The sequence below is a fragment of the Dermacentor albipictus genome, chromosome 10 (genome assembly GCF_038994185.2).
Source record: "Dermacentor albipictus isolate Rhodes 1998 colony chromosome 10, USDA_Dalb.pri_finalv2, whole genome shotgun sequence".
In the NCBI taxonomy this organism is placed as follows: Eukaryota; Metazoa; Arthropoda; class Arachnida; order Ixodida; family Ixodidae; genus Dermacentor; species Dermacentor albipictus.
Window position 1 is genome coordinate 80,425,541 of NC_091830.1, and position 26,578 is coordinate 80,452,118.

General features: G+C 45.7%; 1 protein-coding gene across 3 annotated transcripts in view; it reads right to left on the reverse strand.

Annotated features, from left to right (window-relative positions):
* Nucleotides 1–26,578, reverse strand: part of LOC139050429 (prestin-like) — a 312,086-nt gene that overhangs the window by 225,003 nt on the left and 60,505 nt on the right. The window contains exon 1 of one of the 3 annotated variants that reach the window (XM_070526798.1): nt 8,618–8,640. The exons of the other annotated variants lie outside the window; for them this stretch is intronic. The gene's annotated coding sequence lies outside the window, so the exon portion shown is untranslated. Of the gene's footprint in view, nt 1–8,617; nt 8,641–26,578 lie in introns of those variants that run through there. 3 annotated transcript variants of the gene reach the window in all.

The window sequence follows — 26,578 nt, forward strand, 5'->3', positions numbered from 1 at the left end:
TGAGGATTAATCGCGAACACTAACAGTACCTGAGAAAAACTAATCAAAAATAAGATATTATGTGTGGCATTGTTGTAAACGGCAAGATAGTTTCACTAATGTGTTATGATAACACAGAGCTTACACGTGATGAACAAGACGATTCCAACATAAACAAGTCGGGGAGAACGCAGATGCGCAATGCCAGTCTATGAGTAATTAAAGGAAGTGCGCTTATCATAAAGTCAACAGTGCATTTTGTTGGAATAATTAAAGCGAAAGCGGACGTGGTACGTCGCTGTTACGTTATTTGATCATTACAAACATGAGGTCGAAGATGTGGTCTATAGCTAGCGGATGAAGCGAGTTGTCGCCTGTAACCTTGTCGTCGTAGTCGCTTGTAACCTTGTCTCCGTGGACACTCGTCGCTTCAATATTGTAAAGTTTGCGTTTATTGTAGTGTGTTTTACTTTAGTGCGTATAAGGGAGGAACCTTAAGAAATTATGATAACGCATCCTAATTGTTCTTTTTGATGGTGATTTACATGCATAGCCGTCAACCTTCTCATCCAAGCAAGTAAGATGAAGCTGGACACTCCCCACGGTGGCTTAGCGGCTATGGTGTTGCTGCTAAACACGAGGTCGGAGGGTCGAATCCCGGCCGTGGCAGCCGCATTTCGATGCGGACCAAATGCAAGAAAGCCCGTGTCCCCATCATTTGGGGCACGTTAAAGGTCCCCTGGTGGCCAAAATTATTCGGGAGTCTCCCACTACGGCGTGATCATGGTTTTCGCACGTAGAACCACCGAATTTAATTTTGGGGACAGCCACTTCATGGGCTAACCCATACTCTCGGCTACTAACTTGAGGCTGCAGTTTTCTTAGAGCGCGAGCCGCGTAATGAGCATTATCATTGAGTTTATTAAAGATATTTTTCCAACCTGCAGTATGCTGTACGTTGGTAGTATAGACGAAATGTTATTATGACGTGCCATTCATTCTGCTGAGTGAACGGTTGCTTGACGCTATCCTGAACGCACTATTGTAAACACTTGGCTCGACAAATACAATATGTCACATTGTGTATTCGATGGCATCCCTTTATCAGCCATACCTATCTTAGTAAACGTCTTTGGAGATGGCGCTTATAAAGTACTATTTGTCGCATTCGCAACCATCGCGACGTTTAGACCTTCCCGTGTTTATTGATGCTGTGATGCTGCAATATTTCGCACTTTTGGGACGCATGTTGTGTTCCGGCTGTGAAGTATTGATTGTATACTGGAAAGTCAAAAACGTGTGGGTACAAACGTTTGGTACGGGCAGTTAGGTTTACATGAATAGATGCTTGTTTACGCAAAGAGCTTGCCAGCCTACTTATTAGAGCTAACCGTACTGTTACTAAGGAATACTTCTGTTTGCAGGTAAGTGGATACTTTATGGGCTCGACACTGGTCAGAGGAGCGCCATGATAATGTCAAATGTTGGCTAAAGACAACGTTTCGACAAGAGAATACCGCTGAGTGAGGGTTGTCAGTGGGAAGACCAGTACGATTGTACTAATTTCGTCAACTACTCCGGAACATTCATTTTGTTCCGCATATGTGAACTTTGGAACTGGTGTCACTGTGGTTGTTTCTACATTCCTTCGCTGAGACATGTTCGAGCACATATATAATTCGAGAGGAGTAGCCGGCACTACCTAGCAGGCAGCGCTATCGCCTTGAATACAGTTAATGTAAAATAAATTGAGAGATCCATTTTTCCGAAAGCTGACTCAAACCTGTAGCAAAGCCGCTGTTCCATAATTGTTGATCCCTTGCTGTTACTAGTTTCATATGTCAAAAGGAGTCAGTAGCCTTACGTTAAACATTGCTTTGAGGTTCTTTTTTTAAGAGAGTGTGTAAAAAGGTCTGCTTCTGTCATTCACATGGGAATTAACCAAAGTGCGACGTCATGTTGCAAGTGCTCCTTGCTGCTGAAGCAGTGTTGCCCCTTGTGTACAATAGATGACAAAGCACACACGCCCACATATGTATGCTGTCCAAAATGGAAGTCTTACGTAGCCGCTCCTCCAGCTTACGCGGTGACTGTGCTGCGTGTGCCGCAAGGGCCTGCGACTCATTTGGCGTCTCTGCCGCAATGTTTGCCATGCCGTTGTGAGAACACGTTCAGAAATAGCAGCTACTGTGCAGCTTCGGCACGTTGAGACGAACCATGCCTGCAACCTCAGCCTGCAAAGGTGGTTCGTGTTACGTGGTTTTTCCACGGGTTCGAAAAAGTCCCTGCGTCGCATTCATGCGCGAGAGTTTCTCACAAAGCTTACAAAGCACGTCGTCACTGACGTCTCACAAACCAAAAGAAGGTGACAAATGGGACAAGCGAGCACTTACTCAAAGCCATAGCAGTTGCTTACAGGGGAAATGGAAATCAAATAAAAAAAAGGAAAGCGAAGCACGAAGCGGGTAATAAGTAGCTATTGTTACCTATCAGCAATAAAACGAGCGGCGATTCGAAGCATCGCTCTGTTATTGGCATCAGTGACCGGCCTTGGCAGGTACATCAGGAAATTTTCTAGTTACAGAAAGAGAACTGGACCGGCTTGCTGCGTGCACAAGCAACATTCCTCGACCCAAGCTGGTCTTGACATTCCTGCACCAGTTTTCTCGTTGCCCGCAGGTGCGACAGCATTTCTCAGCTCAACTTGATATTGTGCTAGAATTTCGCAAGTCTCTGCAGAATCCGGAAGGCGTTTTCGGAAGGCTTTTGGCCAAATGGCACAACCCTGAAAAGTGTACACCTCATGAAGTAGATAGAGGTATGTGCTTAAAAATGTCTGAATAGCAACCAATTTTGTATAACTATCAGATGAAAGGCGCATATAATATTGAGTGCAGAGAGTTCTCAATGTCAAAGCCAGAGAACGCATAGTAAACAGCACAGAAAAACGAAAATACATACAAAAAATACAGTACAAAGCCAAACCAACACAACAAGCATGATAAGTACTAGGTTAAAATATGTAACCCCCAACAACACCTGCAACATTTAGGACAAGAAGCATGTATCTATTCCGGATGTATGCAAGTTTCCCTTGAAAGGTACCTTGGGTACTTGCAACAGAGTTCTGGCAAGAAATTTTGGCTTTGCTATACATAAAACTTAGCACTGACGTAGTAGTTCTGCGGAAACCCGCAAGGTGGAGAGAAGTAATGAATAAAGGGGAAATCAGACATCCACCCGTTCGTAGCAATTGCTACAAAGGAAACCCATACGGGTTCTCGGGCTTTTCTTTTGAGGAACCCGTACGGGTTTCCTTTGTAGCAATTGCTACGAACGGGTGGATGTCTGATTTCCCCTTTATACAAAACTTAGCACTGAATGTAATAAATGAATTTGACTAAGTTGTCCATAAAGCAGAAACGGAAAAATGTTGACTGGGTTGTCGCCTTATTTATTCAAAGACGGCCATCTGTGACTCTCACAAAACATTCCAGCACCATTAAAAACTCAGCTTGAATAAATGGGCTAGGTGATTGTTTATTACCTGCACTCAAAACACACAGGCGAGTGAACACGGTGAAGAGTTTGTGTACGTTTTACCTACTTGGTCCTGGCACATTCGTGCCCCATAGTCAAGAGCCCATTCGGAATTGTCCATTAATCTTTGTTTTCACTCATCACGGATGCGGGTGATGTGCGGTTCCCTACTGTCCCCGAACTTGCAAGTCATCCTTGTCTAAAAAAAAGCCTTGTCAGATCTAAATATCGAAAACTTTTCTAATGATTCCATTTTCTTAGCGTAGGATTCACCTTTGCAAAGTCTTCTGTTCCCGCCTACACTTCTGCACTAAGTGCACATTCGTACAACTAGGCTAAATTTTAGTCACGATACTTGTGTCGAACAATACAGGAACTTCTTCCGCCCTATGGAATCTCGTAACTTGTGTTATATGGGCGCGCTGCGTGGTAAGGGAGGCTTTCTCTCATGTATATGTGCGACCGCATGTTCCAGGTTATGGAGCATAGAATATTGACTGAGAAATAGTGCCAGCGAGTGTTCTCCGTAATAGACAAAAAATCGCAACGTGAAATCTGTACATACGAATTTACATCGCAAAAGCACATAAACCTATTAATCGACTAGGGAAATCAAGTTCATCGGCTTTGAGTTTTGCAGATGTTGCCCAAATGGGCTACCGGATTATTGTGTCATTCGGTGATTGCCACTGCGCATAGAGGATGCCCATTCTTGTATATTCCTTCGGAATGCGCACGTGCTATTGCTACACACCATGTACAGAAGCTTTAAATATACTTATATGTGTGTCGTATTTTTACGCTACACGCCTCATCGTCGTCACACACAGCTTATGAAACATGGCTTTCGTCCTCGTGACATGACAGCATTTGTGCGTATGTGTGTGTGTGTGTGTGTGTGTGTGTCTGCGCGCATACGAACTTCTACCTACATTTCGCCTATGAGTCTTTAGAGTGAGTAAGCATAGGGAGCCACCTTTGCTCCGAAATATCAAATTGCGCGTGAAGAAGGCAGTGCAGAAAGAACAGTAGGGGGTTTAGGATGGAACCCATGTGAAACGTATTATCTACGCTGATTCAGTGAGATGCTGATTCACACCGAGATGGAAACTCGCCCCATCCCGCGTCACATGAGCGCTTGCTTAGAATATCAGGTAGCCCACTATTGTCTCAACGAACTGATCTGACTGCGAGTAGTTTTTCTTCTGGACACTGATAAAGCGGCAGCAGCTGCAAGTGCGGGATGAAAAGTACTTCCTGCGGTTTCCGCCTGTCCTATCGCAGCCCACATGAAAATTCGTGTACCTTTCACAAAGTGCTCAGTTAAAGCATAGTTGCTGCACGTGTAAATACGTTTCTATGTTCGCATCTGTCAGCTTACGTGATTTTTGCCTAAATCCGTGGTATAGTCCAGGCACTTTTAACAACGAATAACTATGAACAAGAGGAGAAATAAGTACGGGCTGGTGGCCTAATTCGGAACAATTTTGCCGGCTAAATTAAGATGAGCAAATTTTTCATAATCAATTCAACGCATGCTATGGCGCATCTCTCACTTTTTCTGTACGTCAACTTTTACCTTTAGATGTTTAGTCTAAACATTGAGGACGTCGATTTCATTTCACTGTTTGCATAATATGACAAACCTTCGTACCCTCAAGTTTCAATGGGTGTAATTATATACATATTTTTTGTGTGTAATTGCATTTGCGTGTATTTTTTCGCTAAAATTTGACGTGTTACATGGTTATACGGCGTTACAGTTTTTAGTCTTGTGCTGTGCATTATTTAGAAATAAATTTATGATGCGACGATCTGCGTTTAAGCTGTTTGGATACCCGTACCCAGTACGCTCAGAAATGTGGTTCAAAGCTACACTTCTGGCACGCAGGCTGAAACAAAATGACCATGTATACTAAAAAAAAATCTGCTTATTTTGCGGCAACATTATATTGCTGTGGTGAGACCAGTTCATTTCAAACATGCCTAATTGCTGTTTGAATACACGGAAACAATATGTCACAGCGATAATAGTGTGTGAAAGCAAATACGGCGTTTTGTTTGAACACTGATAAGAGGCACTTTTTTTTGTTTAACTGCCACGCAGTGCTAAAGAATGCCGATTGTTACATGTAGCTTGTAGCAACGCTAGCATATGACGAGGTATTACGTAAGAAGGTTGGAGGGAAGAAAGACTCGTAAATAACGAAGCCTCTACCATATCTAAGTGTTCTGGCTGTTGCTTATTGGCTAGCTGTGCCGCTCATATGTATTAGAGCAATTGTAATGTAAATACCTTGCTCCAACTCAATTTTATGATTATACATGATCACTCAGTGGCTTCTACATCGTAAGCATCCTATTCTAGTAAAGAGGGAAATAGGTTTTTAGCTTGGGTCTTATGAAGGCTTTGTTCTTTCGTTCTTCCTCTTTCCTTTTTTTTTTCTCGGTCGTAGCAGTCTGCGACCTTTTGGACCTTCTGTTTATTAGGACCAGTCAATTTGCTTTTTTGTAGCAACTTTTTTCCCACTGCCTTGGCACTTTGTACCACTTGCTTTCATGAATAAAGGTATTATTATTATTATTATTATTATTATTATTATTATTATTATTATTATTATTATTATTATTATTATTATTATTATTATTATTATTATTATTACTGCTACTCTCGAACTGCTTTTATTTGTTCGCGAGACAGATGTATAGTTCAGCCACAATCAGATAATTGAACCACGCAGTTCAGGATTTTGTTTTAACTTTCCAGGATACCATCATTCAGATGCTGTTCAGTGCGCCTCTACATACAGAAGAAAAAAAAACGCTCCTTCCCCTTTCAGCGGAAGAACATCTTTATCCTTAATTCCTACCAATAAATGGCCGGCGGCGTTAGTTCCTGTTCTGCGGCTTTAACTTTAGCCTTTGCATATCACGCGAAGAGAACTGTACTTGAAAGTAGTTTGTGAATTGGCTTAAGAAACACGTAGCAAAAAGAGAAAGAGAGAATGATGGGAAGAGTGCTCCGCATTCTGTACACGGCCGCTCCACTGTACGGATCATATCACCAACAGGATCCCCACGTTAGACGCGAGCATTGGTCAGACGGCTGGTGCAAAACGGCGTGCCTCTTCGCGCGCAAAGCCGGATACGGATACGCAACCCTAGTGGCACGGCACCTTCGGAATATAAAGAGGCTCATCTTTGGCTGGACACGTATGACCATTTCTCCGCCATAAATAACTCTCTTCCAGCGTGTCGCCTTGCGTAAGCTCCGAAGGAGGAGTAGCGTTATTCCTGGACTTTAAAGCGAGAGCCGGGGAACATCCTTCTCGAGGCGTTCAGGAGCAAAGCAGGCAATGTAGTTGCGCGCAAAGGAACTTAGCCGAGGTTTTCAAGCTCCTACGTGAACGCATTTGAATACGAGGTTTATTGGAGACGTCAAATGCAGCAGCAACTCTGTTAGCGACATCATAAGTTGTTTTCTTCCCTCACAATGCGTCAGACACGTTTTTGTTTTTGACAGGTCTTCTTATTGAAGAAACGAAAACAGAAGTAAGGGTTGCCTGTCAACAATTCCGTCGCAGCCGACACCTCAAACGATGACTAAGTATTATACTGTGACCGGGTGGAAACAGTGTAGCCACACATACAAATTCACGTTACAGAATACGGTGTATGAGCAGATTATTAGCAAGCAGCCGCAACGGTGCACAAACCATAGATCTGCCGTAACCAGTTGGACGCTCTTCTCGCCATGTCGTCTTCTTCATCGACAGTAAGCCGACTATTCAACGCCACAACCCACTAATCAGTAACATTACAAAGCTTTACAAATAGGAGAAGCGAAATTAGGGCACGCTCTCGGCCGTACGTAAGAAAGGACGTGAAAGGCTTAAAAAATGTGGGTGTTTGTTCGTGCAAAAATCGCTTATAGAAGCTCTGTCCCAAATTCCCTAACGTGGGTATTTACGGCAATAATAGCTCTGTCTTCTTGAGATAAAGGTTGTGCGAACAGGTGGCGCCTCCAACCCGACTACTAACGTATACGTCTCCGGTAGCTCGACGTTCCACAAAGAGAAATGTGTTCGACCAGCTATAACTATGTATTATGACAAAACAGTTTTGCAGAAATCCGCTAGCTGGCAGAAGATACATGACACAAGCATTTGTCGCCCACTTGCTTGCAGCACGAAGCTGCGAAACGAAACCTGCACATGCTTTCGGTCTGTCAGAGAGGAAGCGCCATTAAAAAATCGTCCTGCTCAAGCGGATGAAACATAGGCACGCCACTGCTCAAGTGACCGAAGTCAACACCGGGTGGGCCAACGGCTCCACTGGGTGGCCGTTCTACCATATGAGCTTACCCAGTGGCTAGCTCCAAAGGAAGCCAGAAAGTTCAATTCCTTTGTAGCTTCGCATTACTCTCAAGGGAATTAGAAGTTTCCCATTGATAAAGGTAGCTTAACATCAGCCCCCCTTAGTCTCCGTGAACTGCACTGGGATTGCTTTTGCAGAATCAATGCACCCAACGGTCGGCAATGTGAATGTTCGTCCCATTCTATTTATCCCTTCAGTCTAGTTAAATACTGTTGAACAAGGTATGTAATACTAGCAAGCAGGCAGCAAAGCTTTCTTCACAAAAAATAGCAGACGCTCGTGCTATCAACCAGGCTTCCAAGAAGTTCAGAGACACATTAGTCCTGTAGAGCATTTCAGCACGCATACGGTATACAGTTCTATTTTAACTGGTTGGTTTTGTTCAGCTATCATTTTTTAAAATGAGATTACATATCGGAAAATAAGCCTTTCGTAACCCCTGCAGCTGTCTTGCCAAGCCAATTCATTATCTGTCTGTGAATCTCAAATAAACTTGAAACTTGTTATTCGGTATATCCATCAACGCAATACATTGCATATAGTGCATAGCGCGTAAGAGATAAAACTTATTCGCACATTCATTACTGGAAATAACTAGCACTGAATAGTGTGCGTGCGTATCAGGATGCATTCCTGACGTTTTTTCGTGTCCCGCACTTACCCTTGCTTAAGGAGGGAGGGGGAGTGGAGCAAGGATCAACATGCGTGTGTTCACACTTACCAAGTCGGCAGCGAGCAAGTCGAGTTCCGCGTTTGATTCGCTATCGTGGAGGAAGACGGTCTTTAAAGAGTTCGATTCAAGGAGAAGGCCAAATCTTTGCCCACGTAGAAACATGGCGAACGTCGGCACGACTGAAACCTTGCATTTCTAATAGACCGGCGCGAGATTCCACGATTGGCCTCACCGATCACCCAAGCACGCTGCATTCAATGAAACAACAACGAGATGCGCGGCACGTATTCATGTTTTCGCTTTTCCGAGCGAACCACGCGCAGATGCAGATTGCGGCTACGAAAGGGGCGGATCGAGGCAACTCGCTCTTCCCCAGCGCCTCTCGCCATTTGGCGTCCGCTCCCAATGTCGTGAGATCCACTGCGAGTCACCGTGCGTGTGGCTGCTGTGACGAAATTAAATTGGTTCGATAACTACGTGTGCGAAATTGAGTCACAGAATGAATAACTCATCTGCACCCCAAATTATATGTGAGTGATGTGTGCCGCGTGTGCCAGCGGGAGAGGGCCACCCTGACGCACGTCCTATGGGATTGCACCAAGTTCCCCAATGAGGCTTCGACAAGTACAACGATTCCGCCGCGACTCGCGGCTACGGCGGAATGCTACGACCACGAAAGCCAAACCTGGGCCGTCCAGCTGGTCTCGGCGGCTCTTGAAAGACAAAGGCCGAGCGAAACCGACGGAACGTTGCCCCTCAGGGCGACCGACCGCGGGAGTAACACGCGCTGGAGTTCAGTAGAGACCACCCGCTGAGAAGACGTCAGGGCCCGCGTCACGGCGCCATTTAGTCATGGTGTCGTTTTGCAGGCGACTACATGAAGTTGTCTCTCTCTCTCTCTCTCTCTCTCATGTAAGTTTTGGCCCAAGACCTTCGGTCTCTTTAATTATGCCAGGTAGTTTGTTTAATCTCTTGAGAAGCAGAAAGAGGCGTTTTGATGTTTAAGCAGCACGTTTCATTCCTCAGCTGTTCAATTCAATCAGTAAATCAGTCATTCAATCAATCCTTAACAATGAACCTTTACTTTCTTTGATGATCAACCATAATATCAATTACATTCTTTGTGGATTTGGAAACGATGGTAGCCTTTTCTGAATAATGATTTGCCTATGTAAAGCGTGGTCTTCACATTGTTCTAAAAATCGCGCAACCTGATCGAGTTTAGAAAAAAAAAACACACAGTAAACGTTATATCATGTAATTTGCTCTCGGTGAATGCTCAAGCTCCCACGAGGACTTTCAATAAATTATACAGGTGTCACGCTAAAAGGGAATGTTGCTACATGGAGGCCGTAACAACGTGCAATACTTAACATTATAATGATTTCATCCATTGTGCTTTTCAAGATGTCATCCAGTCTAGCGAACAAGCACCACATTATTGTAATCGCTACCTAGATCCAAAAACTTTTTTTTTCCCTGATTGGGATGTTTCATAAATGTCTCACCACTGAAGGTGAGACAATCACGTCCATTAGTAATTTTAGAAGTTATGCTACCTTTACAAACATGTTGTTATACTAATCCCCTCTCCCCTTACGCAACGACCTAGTGTCGGTGTAAGTGAAGCGTAAACTAAGAATTAGGTGTCTAACATGTCCGGCTGCAAATTTCGCATGACCTCCATTTGATTCCAATCCGTAGCGCCCGGGACGCATCGAAACATGGCAACCAGAGGTCACTTCCAATTCCAAGCGTGCAGTCGCTTCGTTAGTGCGACGGTAAGTTGCAAAAGGTATGCACCGCCTGACTTTTCATGCAAATTCCATCCATTTCCTCGCAACTCGACGCTACTTCTCCGAAATACAAAACCCAATGTCACGGGCCCTGCGCGTCCTCCTGGCGTAGCGAAGCCACCTACGCATTGCGATGGTACGCGCCGATAATCGACACGATCGCGCAAAACCAATCTCGGTCTCCGCAGCGATTCCCAAGCGCAACCTTGCCGCCAACAAGAGCGCGCACGATCTTGCCGCTGGGCGCCTGCTGATAAGCGGCCCACCTCTACACGCGCGATCGAATAAAGGGCTGCATACCGCCGCTGCATTCGCTTCGGGAATCAGTCTGACATCAGTTCTTGCTCGAGATATTTATATCCGTATTCTAGAGCGCTCCTCCACTCGACGCTCCATTTTAGCTCTGGAAAGTGGATTGCAGTGCCGGCTATCGAAGCACCTGGTTACTAAGGTTCAACGGCAATTCACTGCTGGTTCTTAGAGAACGTTCTGCTACCAGAAGCCCTAATAGCAAAAAGGTGTTAAGCTAGTTAAGTTACTAAGAGCCGAAACCGGTCGAGAGCGAGGGTGAACATATTACTAGCGAGGCGACCAACCAGTCAGAAAAACAAAGGTCTTGAAAATTAAGAACCAATAGCCTCATTCTAAAGCATTTCGTTCGTAAGTGACCCTTGCCATTGGTTGGCGGCCGTTTGCTCTTGCGAAGAATTCTAGCGTAAGAAACTTTTGTGAAACAATTTCGGCCCAGGGGACGAGTTTAGTAAGTGCTAATTGCCAAAGGGCACTGTTCCTAAATGCTTTTTGCTCAATTGGCTGATCGCTCTCCCTAATAATATGTCTAGCATCAGGCTTGTCCATATGCTCTCACAAATAATTCTATCGTAAGTGCCTCTGTTGCGAATAGGGGTGCAGGGCAGGCATCTCCAAAAAGCTCTTACGCTGGAATTGTTCGGAAAAGCAAATTTCAGCAAATCCTAACGCTGGACATCTTATTAGCGAAGGTGATCAGATAATGGCACCGAAAAGCACGTAGGAACGATACGCTCTGTTTATTCTGCTCCAGGGCCAAATTCGCCAAAAAAAAAGACTTCTTACGCTAGACCTCGTCGTAAGATAAACTGCCAGCCAATCATGGCGTGCGGCATATCATTAGCAAAACGGCTAGCCTAACACTTGAAAACAAAGTCTTGTGAATTCTGCCGCTGAAGTTTCATAACTGTTGAAGTCATTTTGGAGTCTTGATTAAAATGACGAAATATTGCTTACATTATGTACTTTAAGAAAACAATACGACTTCCATTATTCACTCGGATATGAGAGAACTTTTCATATCCGATTTCAAGAACATGTCACGGAAGCAACAGGTTAAAATAGAGCAGAGATAGATTAGATCGTGGGGTTTTACGTGCCCAACCACTTTCTGATCATGAGGCACGCCGTAGTGAAGGACTCCGGAGATTTCGACCACCTGGGGTTCTTTAAAGTGCACCTAAATATAAGCACACTGGTGTTTTCGCATTTCGCCCCCATCGAAATGCGGCCGCCATGGCCAAGATTCGATCCCGCGACCTCGTGCTCAGCAGCCCAACACCATAACCACTGAGCAACCACGGCGGGTAAAAAAAAAACAAAAACAGAGCATAGCTACTCTATTAAATAATCTATGAAATGGGCAACACGAATCTACACAACTTGTGCCGAAAAGGATGGCAGGCTTTACCTACAAAACCGCTCATACTTTTAGACATAATGTGTGCGGTCTGTTTATTCCGCTGTAGTTATTTTTGTTGCGCAGTTTGCGCCTTGGTGCGTGCCTTTCAAATCACTAACATCTTACCGCATTTGCCTCCCTAACGCGGTTTTCGTCAATATTCTGCAATGTGCTCTGCTTCTTTGGTTATGTGCCAGATTTAAGTGTGAGAAAAATTCAACAAAAGTATTGTTGTCGGCGTTTATTGTTTCTACAAAGCAGAAAAGCAAGTACAAAGTGAAGCTGCCGCTTATCATGGTTTTGAGCTTGCCGCAAAAATGATTAATTGTTGTACATAAGAAATTCGTAATTAAAGTTGAAATTTAGTTGAAGAAATAACCAGACCCCAAACACAAAGGACAAGAAGAGAGGTCACACCACAACGACTGGTTCCAGTCATTGTGGTGTGAACCTCTCTTCTTGTCCATTTTGTTTTGTGACTGGTTTTTCCTTCAGCTATGTACTAACTGGCCCGGGTTTCAACCCTTTTTGAATTTTAACCTTGCGGATCCCCATAGTCCAACCTTTCTGAAGCTCCTCCTTTTGGAGCCTAGGTGAGATGCCGTCAATTAGCCTCGTTTAGGTTCCAATTCACACCACTCGACTGATTGAGGAATGTTACGGATCAATATAATTGCACGGATTATAATATCAATTAGGAATGGTGGATTTATGTTACCAAACACTACTTCAAGATATAGCGGCACCAATACTCGAACCTATGGTAATTTATCTGTACGCTGAGAATGTTGTATAAAGTGAAATAATTATGAACTTAAACATTTATCTCCGCCAAAGAAAGACATAGAAGTAGTGGGGACCACAATGAAACCCCGCAGAATAGTGAAAAAGGTTAGAATCTGCTGTATCCCACCACACATGCTAAATCATTGAACAACACTTGATAAAAGTATATATGGGCCCGAAAATTGTAGCATCTCTTTTAATGCTAGTATGAAAGGCTACAGGTGGTTTAAATATATGCATAATTTCGCGGGAGGACTCACAATCCTCACACGCAAGGAAGAAATTCCGTTCAATGTGCTGGAGGTTTCATTCTGCGGCAGTTGCGCGTGTTGACAAACATACGAAGTGTGTCCCTGAATGAAGCTCGCAGAATAACTCATGGCAAGAATAATTCTTGCGAAATAGATCCTAGTTTATTCTGCAACTAGCGTGTGTATGAACCTCTTTCTTTTTTTTATTTTGAGCTTTTGCATCGTCGGTGGTCCTAGTAGGAAACTCGTTTTGCGTGAATCCGTTAGACGGAAAGGGCGCGTTTTCGCCAGCTTCCCTCGATTCGCCAGCCCCGTTCGATGCTTCGGCATCTGTCAGTGACCTCCGCAAGGATCACGTTGCCGGTGAGCTGAGGGTGGCGACGTCAAACGCATAAGTGCTGCCGTCAGACCGAGCACGGGGAAGCTCCTCCGGAAGAGGCCACCTTATACGCCACGAGTCTGTCTACCGCTCCAAGAAGATGCGTGCCTGCCGGACGGAAGGGCGTTGCCAATGTCGCCTATAGATAACGCACTCCGGCGAAATTCCCTCGCGAGTCTGGAGGGTTACCCTTTCGCAGATCACTACTTGGGCAAGCGGTTTTTATTGCCTGTGGGCGAGCGTGCGTGAGTGCGTGTTTGCGTCGGCATGTGTTTACGTGTGTGTGTGTTTATGTGTGTGTGTGTTTACGTGCATGTGTGATAGCGTTTTTGCATCGTGATCTGCTTCTTCGTGACTTCCACAAACTTGTGCCATATTTTGGCACCTTTTCGCGCTCTTGTAAGGATAATGATAAGCTGCGCCAGTTGGCACTTCGCAGTACGTAATTGACAACAGTGCAGTAAACAGGCGTGCAGAAACAGGCAAGTACGACAGTAACACGGCGCTGTAACACTTCGAAGGTTCAAGTGCTGCCCAAACGTATCTAGGGCCCTACCTCTGTTGCCTTTCTGTGCTGTTTTCTTACTTTAGCTCACACGAGGAAGAAGCTTATGGTTAGAGATTCTGGCGTGAATGAAAAGTGGCAGATGTTAAGGCGGCTGGCGGCGTGGAACGCAATGGCGTTTGCATATTCAATGCGTAATGCCCTATCGTCGTATCTCCACGGATTTCCATTGTGTACCTCTTTGTTCACGGAGTTTTTATTATTCATTGAGAACTTGTCCTTTCAAAGTTCAAACCATTCGGTGAATCTTGCTTCGTTACCTATACTTTCCCATATTGTTTCTAACAAACATCTCGAGATGACGGGCTCTTCAGTGATCGATCGGTCATACTGTCATTCCTGAAAGGATAGTTCTATCTCGCTTGCAGGCATATAGGAAATAAATAAGGTTACCAAAGAAAATCAAAGTTACCATAATTTCTAGACCGTGCTGGAGACTACTCCGAGTGAAAGGAAGTGACGAGCGTTCCCACAAAGTGTATAAGTGGATTCGCATCGCAGAATTTTTCTTAAGAATAAGCACAAAAATGTATGAATGGAAGCAAAAAAATCTGCTTTGTCACCAGCCTGACGGGGCTTCTAAGCTACTCTCTTGCCGCACAAGACAGCAGAGGGCACACATGCTGTAGTTTGGACATGCGGATCATAATCATACATAATTTATAGGCACCTGCATTTATCTAAGTCGCATCAAAGTTAGAGACGCTCAACACCGTAAAGCAAGCTGCAGGCTCTAGCCAGAAGTATGAAGATAAACAAGACAGACAATCAATCCCGCCTTGCTCAATGGTTAACAATATTGCACTACAAGAAATATGACCTAGCTGCGAGCTGCATCGTTGGTACGGCAAGCTTGCTTGTGCGTTCTTTGGCACTTTTTCCACGTATAGTGTTCCCCACATGCCATAGTTCGAGTTAAGTTTGTTAAATGCTATTCCGCCATTTCCTCCTAGCGACAGGCTGCTTGGGAAAGCCTTCCAGGAAGCGACGTCGTTCTAGCGTGCATATTTTTGTTTCCCATTAATTACCATTTGTACATTGCACACGATAAAGCCACACTGCTAGCAGACGGCTCTCGACATCCTTCGTAACGAATTATCCTCGACAGATTAGGTTTGATTAGACAATACGATTAACTGTATAATTACACGCTTGCACTTGTTCCCTCAATGCGTTGTGTGTCTGGTTCCTCCTCTTTATTATGGCCACCAGAATCCGCACCAGAAGCGCGGAGCTTTGCAGGTAGCGAGTCAAAATTGCAGCGCTTCCACAAAATACTCCGTCTTTATTTCTGAGTGCTGGCGAGTGTCCTCGCTAGTGTGGACATACGTGCATCACCAGGTATGGAGAGAGCAATGCGGCATCGATGTTCGGAAGAAGCACGCTAAACACATGCACACTCTGGGCGGCGTGAAGCGTGCGAGGAGCTCCCCAATTTCTGTAGACAGCGGGCACAAAAACAATCAGAAAAGAGTGAGATAGTGAGAGAAACCCGGCGTAGTACTTGAAACGACAGACTGCACCAGTGAGGGCCGCCCTCTCCCGAAGTGCTGTTTGAGCCGAGGCGTCGTCATTGCCAGTGCTCCATTTTACCTGCGCTCCTAGAATGCGTGTCAAGACGAACAAAAATCACCGGCGAGTCACCAAAAACTCGTCTTCTCAGGGTCGGCATTGAGGAAGCCTTAGTTTCCCATTTTTTTTTTTCTTCTGGAGATTTCGAAAGCAACGAACCACTTCGGAGAGGCCACGGCACGTCGCCCTTGGACGAAAATTATAAACCACCGAAAAATGCGAACCTTCGTCAACGGCTTCTCGTTTGCACTGTATACGCAGCGTGACAGTGTTACGATCCCGTGACGTCACGATTCAATTGGGCGCCAGAGGCAAGGGCGCCCCGTCGGCGCCCTGTCGGGGATGACGTATCGCCGACCTCGCCCTAGCCTCTCATTTTTTGGAGGGTCGCGCTATCGCTTCGATCGAGGAACTGAGGTTCAGTCGGGCAAGGTAATACAAAGCCGGCATTGAACGTGGTCTGAGCTGCCGGCGAAATCATAAGCAGCCCGAGCAGGCATCGAACGCGCGTGCTGCGAATTCACGCAGCGAAAGTGTGTCCCGCTGAGGTTTCGCGGGAAAGCGAGGGGGTGCGTGCCGGCGTATCGTGTTACTGCGCGACGGCGCGATATATCACCGCTGCAAATTCTTCTGGAAACCTGGGTAACACGTGAGGGCTGCCACAGAAACCTTTTCTCTCTCTATTTTCCTTTTTTGCGACTCTGCTTGATTGAGGGCACTCTTTTCGACGACGTCGATTAACTGCATAGGGCGCTATGATGGTCTGGCAGAATGAAGACCAAGAATAAAGAAATCTGCGAGAGTTCGTTGCCGTTGTTTTTTAACTCGCGCATGTGGAAAAGTAGCCATTTTTGCATTTAAGTCACGTTGGAATCTGTAGTTCTTAAGACGTGCAGGAATATTTAGACAAAACAAACTCATTTTGCAACTTCTTTCTCAGAACGATTAAAGCGAACGTCCTCTTAAGAAAAGGTAGGGTGAAGTAAATGCCATAGAGGAAAGCTAAATGTGTTCTCACACTTTATCTCCTATTTCGCGAGCGGCTAAACAAGAATATGGAAATGTAGGAATGCGCAAATATGTGAAACTTCACAACCAATTCATCACTTTCATATTAGTTTCGGTCTTCGAATGGGGGAGTGACTGTTCGTAAGAGAGAATACGTTTGAATTGTTTTCGAATATTCTAAGCCTTCAACTGAGGGCAATTTGACATCCCCTTCTTTTTGTGTAACAAACACAGAAATCACACCTAAAGTGTCAAACATTGCAATGTTTGTGTAACAGATCCTACAAGGGCTCATAACCACACTACATAGAACATATGAGATGTGACAGGGCGCTGTGTACTACGTCATACGGAGCTGTCAACGGGGGCAGCCGTGTGTACTGAGTGTTTCAGCGAACACATTCAAACATATTTAAATTATGGGGTTTTAAGTGCCAAAACCACTTTCTGATTGTGAGGCACGCCGTAGTGGAGGACTCCGGAAATTTCGACCACCTGGGGTTCTTGAACGTGCACCTAAATCTAAGTACACGGGTGTTTTCGCATTTCGCCCCCTTTCAAACATTTTTAAAGTGTTCGCTGAAACACCACGCCCAACCATGCCCTGAGTGACACGACTCGCCCAGTGAGCAACCGTATCTCTCGAAAAAATTAGTAGTAATTGGCTGCCGCGCATGTGATGTTTCTCTGCCTACTCCTACGTGCCCTCTGGCGATGCGAAAATGTGAAAAAATAAATAAATTGAAGATAGCGAAAGAAAAGGAAAAAAGAAACGAGCTCATATTCTTGACAAAATTTTCACTTTATCTCATGAAAACCAATCTGTTGATTTGAAAAAAAAATGGTTTTGTGTTGAAGCATACTGAAAAAAAAAAATGTTAAATTACAGTATCTCCATGGTTTTTATTCGAAGTTTATTCGCAATAAGATATAAATTATTCTGAGCCTCTATTTTTGTGCTATACAGATTTATTTATTATTATTATTTTTTTTTAACAGCGTACCGTTAGCGCTGTTCACATGCTCTGGGATTGTGGTGCTTACCGAGTTGCCCGGGCACGCCCTGGGCACAGTAGGCATACGAACTCCGAACAACGCGGCACGGATGAACCCAGTCGAACAGCTCTATCATGCCACATCAAAGCTTTAGACTTGCTCCATTATTATACCCAGAGAAGACTGGCATGCAAAATCGGCTTTAACCTCGCACTCTAACCGCCTATAACTTCTACCCCATTGACCTGTCGCCAACATGATCAATAAATATTTATTCAGTCAATCATTACCGAACAGCGCACGTCTGCCTTTGTTTCTGGTGCTTCTTTCCTCCTTCGCGACATACTGCACAACAAAAATAATCATTGCGAAGACAGTTCTCTACACGTGCTCCAATTCCGAATCTGTGTGCGATCAAGCTGCCTACAAACCAATGCCCGAGGGTGCTGAACAAGGGCGACACAAAACGTAATGAATAAATCTATCACACTGTCGAGATTCCAACTCTTATCGTGCCGTCCCTTAAAGCATCACATTAGTGTTATAAGAGACAGTGCACGTAAGGGCATGCAGATTAGGCTTCATCATGAAGAGATTACCAGTTTCATTAGGACTCGAGCAATAAAGGCGTCCTTATTCGTCCACATCACGCTACAGTCGTAAATGCAATCATCGACCATATTGAAACATCGGGCTCCATCGCCTCTACCGAGCCTGGTTTGCTCAGCCCGTAACCTACAGGCGTTCTCGGAACCCAGCCAGGTACGTCACGCGACTCCAGCGAGCGTGCCTTACTTTATTGCCCCGCTCGACGCGCCAGGCGAAACGCGCTCATAGATTTCTCCACTCCGCGTGTGTGTACCCGTCCCGGGGGAAGGCTAGTTGGCGGGCTAATTTACCTCTTATTTCCACACCACGACGTCCTTGCATTGTCTTGCGGTCCTTCGGTCTCTCTTCAGTGGGTTTAGAGCTGGGACGCCGCCGGGCACACAGACTATCCGCTTCTTTACGCCCGCTGTGCTGGTGCAAAGCGAAGGCGGTAATTCCCCTCCGTTAATCAGGAATACTTAGCCGCCAGATGCAACGCCGGCCATTCATTTCTTCGGGGCCTCTAGCGCGGCATGCCCTCTGGCGACAGCCGAGCCCACTGACGCTAACGTTAGCCCCGATAAGGGTAGTGCGTCTAAATTAACACCTTCGCTTCGTAGTAGCGCAGCGAACACGTGATACACACTGTCCCGCTGGCGGCATACGTTCGAAAAAAAAAAAGAAAAACAATTTCTTAGTCAGCGGCAAGGACGTCGTCTTCTGGTATCGCGTGGCCTGCTCGTGCAACCAAGCTGACTTCTTTTTTTTAAACTTCGTGTTTTTTTTTTCTTGTTGTTCAGACAAGCGGCGACATCGAAGTCACGAGACGGTTCATTCAGGAGCTCCTCCAGACAGCGAGGTCTTTCAAGGTGGACCGATAATGCGGCTGCGTGAGTTTACGCTTGACCGCGGCCGATTGTGGCCGCTGGGCATCGTTGAGGACCGTACGCGCACAAAAAGAAGGAGAAGCTACTGACCGTGAGCCCGATATGTCGGACATCGGCGGCGGCGACCTGTTGTGTCCCCGGCATGAAATATGAATACCACCGCGGGTTGGCGTGGGGCGTGGCCGAATTATTCAAACGAGGTGGTTGGAGTGGGTACAGCTCGAGCGCACGAGGCGGAAGGTGCGGTTGAAAGATTGCCGACGCCTTCACTCGAAGATCTGCATCGATCACCGCGTAGGTGGCAGAGTGAGTGATCGTTGACCTCCGTGAGGTCAATAACGGCAATCTCGGTGCCCCGAAGGAAGTACTCAAGGTGCGCTAAAGAGAAAGGTGGTGCGCATCGATTGATACGTTTAGGTGTCACTTGACACGTGAACGCGTAATGAGAACACGGGAAAGTCTACGCCTAAAGTTACGTTCGCACTAACGGTCCACATGCAAAGCTATCTCGGATGCAAACGTCGATTCCCGCATGTCTGCAGTGACATTTTAAGGCACGCAGTGAAAGTGCAACAAATGGAGATGACTTAGCACTATAGAGACAGTCGCGCGCCCTGTCTCTCGTGGTATTTGAGGTAATTTGCTATGAACAACACTCACGCCTCTCTACAGACGCCTTTGCAGGAATTAGAGCTCGACAGCCACGTTCATCGAACATCTACGTCTACGCATCTTCAGCATAGCAGCCCGGCAGCAAATTGCAAGTCTCGGGATGGTTTCATTCTCGACGTTTGCGATTGGAGCATACAATGAAGACCACCCTGATTTCTTAATGATGCCGGAAGACACAAAAGAACGAACAGATCATTGGTGCATTCGTGTACCATTGCCTTGATGATCAATGATTGTTTTAAATGATTCGGTACGTGATACTAGTCAGTCCTCTTCTCTATTCTTCTTTTTGTGTCTTCTGATGGCCGTCGTGTGTTTTTTTTTCTTTAACGCATCCAAAAACACGCCAATGCGCTCACTATTGACTTCTACCTTAAACGAGATATTAACAGTTAATTCTCAATGTTCGGCGCTGCTGCGTTACCGTGCCTTGCGATATCGCGTGCCCTTCGGTATGTTGCTATGTTCCCCCACGAATAAAGTGCAAGCAAACTCTGAGTGGCATAATGAATCCGGCAGACTGAATATGGTATACTTGGGCTTGAAGAAAAGCAAGAATCCGAACAAGGGAAGTCGGCGAATAAACTGAATGAGTGGCCCAAATAAAACTGTTAAAAGGCTCAGAATTAAAGCTTGGTTTGTCCTTCCGATCGGTGACGATATCAGCCTTTGGATTAATCCGCAACATTACAGCCCGCGTACCGCCCATAGCTTGGCCTTTATCAAGCTTCCCTTGATGGCGTCTGCTTAGTCAAGTCAATTTTTCGTTGTTTTCTTTCTGCTTTCTTAAACACAGTTTAAGGCGCGATTCGGTCTTTCGAATGACGCGCACTGTGCCGGCACGATACGAGTAATCGAAATATACTTGAGGAGGGATCATTATGGGCTTTGGGCGCTCTGATACTCAGGAAAACAATACTGGAACCTGCCTTCCAAGGGTGCTTGTATACCGCGTGAACAGTTAAGGGGAGGAGGAGAGAGAAAAGCAGAAGGCAGAGAGCGTAACCAGAATCACGTCCGGTTGGCTACCCTGCACCTGGAGAAGGAGAAAGGGGGAAAACAAAGATGACAGGGAGAGAGAGAAGGGACGGAAAGAAGGAAATTAGCGGTGAGTTCGCTGACGCGTGTAGTCTAGTAGTAATTGCACTAATAGCCACATACGTTAACACAAGCCCGTCGTCCTAAAGAAGCACAAAAGTGCGTCCAGTGCTTTGTGGGCCGACGAGCGCTAGGGTCGGTGTCCTAGCAGCACCTGCACAGAAAGCGGCCGATTGTCCAGTTTTTGGAGAGCGTTAGCAAGTTTTTCTCTTTCTGAGGCATATTGTGGACAGTGTCACAGCAGGTGGTCGATATTTTCTTCGTGAACGGTTATGGTTAACGCAGTTCATTATGGGCATCATTTTACGTGATAAATGTCTTTTTTTGTTTTTTTGGCGAGCTGTTTCAAACAGCCACAATCTCGTAGACCTGTAATTTTTCGTTTTCATATGTAGACATCAAGGGGGAAAAAAAAGTCGAGGCTGTGTGTTCCATACAGACAATCTACTGAACCGTTTCGATTTTCCCTCGCCTAAATTCACGTAACAAAATTTTAGATTCTTACCTCCATTTTCTGAACACATAAGCAAAGTCTGCCCGACTCTTGGCCAATCCCCGCGAGTGGGTAAGCGCCACATTCATCAAGGACATCATCATCATCAGCAGCGACAGCAGCGGCCGCATACCAATGGGTGCAGATTGCATAAACACTCGTTTACCGTGCCTTCAGTGCACGGTAAAGAACCGTAGTTTGTCAAAACCATTTTGAAGTCTTCCACTATGGGCGTGCTTCCTAATTAAATCGCGGTCTTGCCTAATAAAATTCTACGTTCTTTCTATACAATAGAAGATAAACATTGGTGATGCTGGGGGCGCCTTAATTGCCTTTTCTGATTGCTTTTGTCCCAATCAAACCTTGGAAGGGGATTAGTTAAAGTTATTGAAAAAAAGTGTGCGAGGGAAATGAAAAGCTTTAAAGCTGTACATGAGAGCAAGTAAATTTTACGGGGCAACTGCAACCAATCGATTGCCTGCTCGTTCCTTCTCGAAACGTTGCTGGTAGCTGGCTCATCTTCTCGGAATATTCCGTTACCAGCCTTGTCGGCGCAAGCATTGACGCTTTACTCTCGATGAACATTCGCCGCGCTCAATTATCCAAGGGGAATGCTTGTCGCGTGTGACGTCATATCGCGTCAACTGCCTGCGCGTCTTGCCTTTTCTGCGTAGCGCAGAAGTCGACGACGCCCAACTGTAGCGTAGAAAACGTCGCAGAACATGCAAATAGGAATATCTCATTCACTTGCCAGCGAATACTACGGACATATTATACTAGATAATGGCGCACTTAGCGCGATGAATGACATTGGATTGCTTTATAAACGAGGGCCAATCAGCTCGCTATGTAACCGATGCGCTTCGTGCATACAGAAGTGCAAGCCCGCAGGGCTTGCAGGAAGGCTGTTCCTTCGTTTTCCTTTTTGATATGTCGCTGCTGGGTACTCACTCAATATGCAGAAAAACAGCTGATTTCTCAATCCTACTTATTCATGGACGACACTATGGCGCGGGATCTCGCAAAACAGCTTGGCTTTAAGGTCTCTTTCGGCAATGAGACACTTTATTTACGGTGTCCGTTGCAACGTTCGTAAAAGAGAATAAGAAATGCGAGAAACTTTACAATGCCGACGCAATGAAGCTGGTGTCCTCACTTTCGCAGTCCACAAGAATACCAGCGAAAGAAAAAAAGCAAGGCAAAGGAACTCACCACCAAGACTCGAATAAGCGAGTTCCGTTGAGGTTAGTTACAAGTGAGCAAAGTGACATATGGCACCAAGAAATAGTATAACCAAGGCGTATGTGCGATGAGTCCCAATCGCACTCTGCCTCAGCACATAGCGTGATGCATACCGGTTTCCGAAACCAATTGTAAGCCTTGCAAATTTCTCTCACGTCTGCTTTTGTACGCCTCCAGTTTCAGTTGTTTCGTTTCTGATTTCTAGTTTCTCAACGAGAAGAGCAAACGATAGAACCGAATCCAGGCACAGCTTCGAGAAGCGCGGACTGCAGCGAGTTTAGGCGGACACGCGTCGAATCCTCGACGCTCGCTGCGGTGACCGGCTTCGGATCGGAGGCTATTTGCGAGCGCGTCGATCGGAATCGCGGCGATAAAAAAAACCGAAAACGAGATTCGCTCCACGTAAAGGATGTACGACACGCGAAAACGCAACTCACGTCCGTGTGTCCGGCCGAGTAGCATGCTGATGTGACTCCCCGACGAAGGTCAGCCGCGGTTCTCCTTGTTTTCGAAACGTCGCAGTTTTATTCAAATGTGACTTGCAATTTAGTCGGTGTTTTCGTCGTCACTCGAGAGCGTGCTTCTTCCTTTCGGTATTGACTGGCCATTTCGGCGCCAGAACGAGAATATTTGCGCAACTTCGTTTTTATATTTTTCTGTTTTTCTTTTTTCGTCAGAGGAATGCCGCAGCGGGTCGGGAAAAGTATTTCAGAGGGAAATAGGAAAATGTGGAGAGAAATAAAAATGTTCACTTGCCGCTTTCGCAAGGAGAAAGTTGGAACGCTTACGTGTTTGGTGCGCGTCCGCCAACGGGTCGAAGCATATTGCACAAGAGACGCAAATACAATGCCAGAAAAGAAATCCGGTGGATTTTCGAGCCAGTATTAACTATGTGGTAATAACAGAGGCAGAGGTAAAAAACAGAAGAAAACTACTACGTACCGTTCTGGGCACAAAAACTAACTTGTTCATTATTTAGAAATTTGCGAACATTTCAAATTTCTAATCATACGTTGCAAAAACAAAACATCAAAACACCGCACTTACTTTACAGGGACTTGAGTTGTGCGGTGGTTTCAACATGGCAGACAATATCAGTGACCTATCAGCTAAAGGGCCATTCAAAAGCATTAAAATTGAAATGGCAACCTCAGAATTCATTCCAACTAAGCTGTGCTTTCTCAGCTCACCAGCTGCAATTCATAAAAAACAAGATGTGCCCCAAACAAAATAGTTCAAAACCTAATTAGTGAATTTTTGTTATTTGCTCGATCGCACACTTCGAGTTATCGCGCATCTAACCTGCGGTTCATTTAGCGAATAAGTTTAGAAATTATATTCCTTCTATCTGCCAAGTATAGCTTGTGTGTAGTAAACCTTCCACCGATTTCTTCTCGTGTGAGCATAGTTTCAAACATCAAATGTGGATATGCTGAAGCCTACATTGATAAAGTAACAAAATGCAATAAAGAAAAAAATAAAAGTTAGAATATCTACGTTTGTAGCTAAAAAGAGACAGCCCGCTGGCTTAAACTGTAGAGCTAGTTCTCTATTTCTCTTGCCCTTTGCATTACGGAGAGAATTAAACTCGTTATTCTAACTTCAGTGTTATGAATCTCCCAATCGTGCTAAAATTCATGCCCTAAGTTTATTGCTCTACGTACTTAATGTAGAGCCTATGCAGAACGATGCATAAGCGCAACTTTTTCTTGGCAACACAGACCAAGTTTTCGAAGAATCACCGAGTAGGCGTCTTCGAAACACCTTTTTTAGACATCACACCACAGCGTTTCGTTATTTTGCCTTTAAACAAAACCGGCAAGGCATCCCGTCGCCAGCCTTGCATTCAGCTATAGCTAAAGCGTTTGTTTATCGGTGGAAAAAACTGGGGCTTTGTGGTTGGGGGAGCACCGCGCCTTCATCCCGTTTCCCCTGTTGTTTCTCTTCGAGTTCATTTAGACGAACTCTTCCCGCATCGCCGCGTCCACTCAGATCAGCCTCCCTTTCAGGGACAGCTGCACGCCTCCCCCCCTCCCCCCCCCCCCCCCCAAAAAAAAAGCGCAGCGGCTACGAGGGCAGCCGCGAAACATGTCGCTGCACACAGCGTGGAACGAATCCTTCGTCTATACACGAACGTCCTTAAATGAGTAACACCGTACCCTACGGCGCAGTGCCCGCTACAAGGTTTGCGCTACGCCGCTGCAACGGTAGAGCCATTAGCGCGAAAAGAAAACGCGCCGTGTAGTTAGGCGACGTTTCGGACAATTTCAGTTTCGAAAGAACGCGACGCTAACTTGAGGTGGAACGAGGCCCCTCAGCACGCTCCGTTCGGGCGTGTAGCTGCGGTCAGTACAAAGAGCGAGCGGGCCCTCGGGCTGCTGCTCCTGCGAATGGTCAAGCGGCGGCGTCCATGTGGCTAAGGGCCCGTTTACGCTCGAGCCGCCCATCGCCGCAAGCCCCACCGCACGCGTGCGGGCGCACGTAAAACTGCACATATCGAACATTTGTGCACAAATTTCCGTTTACGCTATGTGCACAGTGTAAACCATGCACATTGTGAACTGAAATTTGTGCAGAAGTGTTCGATACGCGCAATTTTTCGTGCGACCGCACCTGTGCGGTGCGGCTTGCGGCGATAGGCGGCTCGAGCGTAAGCGTGTGGTCGCGCGAAAGATTGCACGTATCAAACACTTGTGCACAAATTTAGGTTTACGATGTGTGAGGTATACACTGTGCACACAGTGTAAATGGTAATTTGTGCGCAAGTGCTGGATACGTGCAATTTTTCGCGCGACCGCAAGCGTGCGGTGCGGCTTGCGGCGATGGGCGGCTCGAGCGTAAACAGGCCCTAAGTGTACGATCTTGGTTGTTCCGCATATTGGGAAGTGAACGCGCACTCGACCGGTATTGCTACGTTCTTACTTGGCTTCGCAGGGTCACGTTGCCTGCGTAGTTGCGATCGAGCGACGAACCTGGTGTGCGCACTCACCTGAAATGAGAGAGAGAAAAAAAGTGACGGGTGAATACGGACAGTCAACAAAGAAAGCGTTTAGGAAGCGAAGTTATAATGCTCCAAATATCTTCGTTAGAACACATATTATACTTGTCCAATGTAAAGAAGTACGTTCGCGCTCCTTGCGACAACAGTTGAGACGTTGTTCGCTGAAACAAGCTGCGAATTACGGTATTGACCCACATACGGATGATGTCGGCTAACAATACCAGGGGTCACATAGCGTACGCGTACAAAACGACGAGAAAGAAGTCGACGGACTCGCACCCGGCGGCGAGTTGTTCTTTTCGTCCACTTTCATTTTCCTTGAACAAGTGGTTTTGACATAAAAAAACCGAAACAATACAAATAAAATAAACAAATAAATAAATAAGAAGCTATTGATAGTATGCTTTACATTCCTTCGGTCTCAGTATCATTCGTGTGCTCGAGTGACGTGTATACACATGCGAGATTCGCTCATCAAATTGTAATATGTTACGAAGTGAACGACCGCTTCTAAAGTGGTACTAAGTTACGTGAAGTCGATATTTGTTTACGCTACTAGTATCCGCCTCAGTTACTTCTGCAGAGTTTTCCCCACAAGCTGGAGATTACTGAGAACCTTCCGAGATGTTCTTGTTCTTAACAAAAACTTATGACAAAAATGAGAATATCTATAACTCGTACGACCAAAGCTTTTGAATGCAATGAAATGCGCTCTGTCGCTTGTTGCCCCGTCGTTGTAGTTTAATGTAATCTCGGTGTCACGTGATGCTCGAATCCACTTCAATGCGCCACAGACGATTTGGTCCTCTTGCGCACGTTTTTGCAATGAGTTGACGGGAGAAGTAAACGTCTGGCTTTGAAGTCAAAGATCGAGCACGTTTACTACTCGCACACCGAAACTGCCACGCTCTCGCTTCTTCAGTATGGCCTCACGGGAACGCTCAAAATGAGTAAATTGATAGGG